This window comes from Gossypium arboreum, chromosome 1, assembly GCF_025698485.1.
Source record: "Gossypium arboreum isolate Shixiya-1 chromosome 1, ASM2569848v2, whole genome shotgun sequence".
Lineage (NCBI taxonomy): Eukaryota > Viridiplantae > Streptophyta > Magnoliopsida > Malvales > Malvaceae > Gossypium > Gossypium arboreum.
The window spans coordinates 101,833,602-101,836,762 of NC_069070.1; positions in this window are offsets into that span (position 1 = coordinate 101,833,602).

Sequence of the window (3,161 nt, forward strand, 5' to 3'; positions counted from 1 at the left end):
TATTATTAGGAAATTCAAGGAGATAATTTTGAATTTTGGTTATTAAAATTGAAAAAATAAGGGAAAATACGGTAATTGACATGCTATTAATGTATTATTCTCTTAATTAACCAAAAGAAATTTGGAATCTAATCTCATGGCCAAGTTAAGGAGAGAATTGGAGCAAAAGCGATGTTCGAAATGTCAAATCAAGGCAAAGGAAAGACGTCCTGCTTGCCCAAGACACGTAGATATAGATAAGGCTTAGAAACAACGTGTCTTTCGCCTTATCCATCCAAAACCCATTGTTTTCGATTTGCGCTTCTTATCCACTATAATAAATTGTGGGCCGATAACGCCGGTGTAGCCCTTTTCAAAGGCACAATTATTTAATAAATACAAGACTAGATGTGAGGTAGAAGGCACACCACTTGATAACTAAATTTCTCCAAATCCATTCCTGATTTGTGATTCTACAACTCAATTTATTATTTTTCGCCCTCTCTGATAAGTGTTGAAAATTTTCAACCGAACCATTATATGTTTTGATTTACAATATCCTTGGATGCAATTTCATCTTTTAGGACTCAATTATTACACAAAAGTAGATCAACTTCCATCTGTTTCACTCAACCCCTATCCCTAACTATATCTGTTCAAACATTCGGAACCTTTTTATTACTTTAAATCTCTCTTTTAAATTTTAAATTTTAGTTTTCTATATTTTTCTTGACTAATTTACATTTCCAAGTATATTTATAGAAGTGGACTAATTTCTGCATTATTTACCGAAAAGAGGCGATTTTGGCAAAACGCAGCCCTGAAGGAGCGATTTTGCTATGTCAGCACAAAATGCACTAACGTAGACACACTTTGCTGACGTGGCAACACAAACACGTTGACATAGGCGCACTTTTGCCTATTCTCAGATTAAATTTTCAAAAAATGTAACACCCCTAACTCGTGACCGTCGCCGGTGTCGGACACGAGGGGTTAACGGCCAAATCCCCTCAAGGTACCAACCAATTTGACATTACCAGTCAGGCTGGAAAACTGCATCACCGTCGCCTTAAAAATCATATCTCGAGTTTCAAAACTCGGAAACTGGTTTCGTAAATTTTCCCTGAATTTAGACTCACATACCCATCCATGGATTTATTTCTAGAATTTTTGGTCGGGCCAATTGGTACAGTTTATTAGTTAAAGTCACCCATGTTACAGGGATCGACTGCTCTGACCTTCGCGCGTTACAACTTGAATATCTCTCTGTACAGGTCTTTAATACTGGTGCCGTTTGTTTCTAATGAAACTAGACTCAAAATGGAATCTGTACATATAAGGCATGACTCCTAATTATTTCTGGATAATTTATGGTAAATTTTCAAAGTCGCGACAGGGGACCCAGAAACCGTTCTGGCCCTGTCTCACGAGAACTTTAATATTTCCCAGTATACTGCTCATATGGTCGTTTCGTTTCGTCCATATAAAAATAGATTCATCAAGGTTCAATTTCATAATTTACTCACTATTTAATTCTACTTCTACTATTTTTAGTGATTTTTCAATCTCATCTCACTGCTGCTGTCCGCAACAGTTACTGCAGTAGACTATGCCAATTTCATGAATCTTTCCTTGGCCTTAATCATCCATCATACATGACACAAATTATGGGCACCATATCAAAATTAGAGTTTCTAAGACTCGTGGCTATAGGTTCTAGCATCCCACTCGGCGACCACATAGGCCATTTTCACATGGCTTAAAGTTTACAACCCACAATTCGACAAAATATAATAGCCTATACATGCCAAATGTTCTTCAACAACGAAAACAATACCACAAGATTTCAGCCGGTGTGATGACTTCAACGACGGTCCCGATCACGCAAACAATACGAGTCCGAGAGACCTAAAATGGGTGACAAGAAAACACCGAGTGAGTTTACAACTCGAGAAGTCATAAGCATTCATCAATCCACCGATAAAGTTACTACAACATGTACAACAAACGAGGCTAGGTACTCATCCATATCGAATCTATACCATAATACCTCGGACCTTTCGGTCCAATCTCGCACCAAGTCATACATCCACATTTCATATTCTACACAACAAGATAATCGAAACATTTTTACACATTAACTCATTTTCCAGCACAACCATACAATTTCAATCATCACATAGATTTAAGGCTTACCAAATTCAACCCCAAGCATGAACGTATTTTCTATTCGTCATGAGCTCGAGGTACTTACCCGATCCGCTGTCCATACTCAACTCGATGGAGACACACCTCCATATATATAGAGTACGCACACACAGTGCTTAATACTCGATTTCGCACACTTAGTGCCACGCAATTTAAGCCCGCACACATAGTGCCATACCTTCGAGCTCGCACACCCAAAGTCCGTATTTTTTCCAGCATGCACACTTAGTGCCATATATTTCCAGCATGCACACTTAGTGCCAATCTCGTCACCGTACACGTATTGCCCGACACTTAGTGCCGAAAGCAAACTTTCTACACATTTCACTATTTCTTTTACATTCAACAATTGTCATCACTCCATACACATACAATTTCATTTATATATATATATATAGCATCCCATTAAATACAATTGCATAGATTTTACAATCATTTAAGCAATATCAAGCATATGTGCCTAATGACTTACCTAGTGTTGGGCAAATAATTCCAAGTCGGCTACTCGTTGACCTTCGATTTCCCTTTGTTGGACGCCTCTCCTTTAGGATCTTGAGCTTAAACAAATAAATCAACTCATTCAATCGCTTGGTACATATGTTGGTATCCACATTCTAATGATAATATAACATGCGAACGACATGGTAAAATTTTTATCTTGCTACCTTATGTTCTTGGCTATTCGCCAATAGCCTTATGCAATTTACTATTCTATCAATAATCCAATCGCATATACACGTATAAATATTCGTATATTAGATAACCATCCTTACTAACCACCCATTTTAGTTGATTTCATACAATCAAAGGCAATATTATAATTGGGTATACTTATATAGCCGAATGTGCTAAAATTGGTCTAACATCACCTATACCCTTGATTGAATGGCCGAATACTTATACTAGCAATTATAGTATCGATTTTATTCTTTCAAACACATAGTCCCATTCGGCCCTAACCATTTACTTAACGT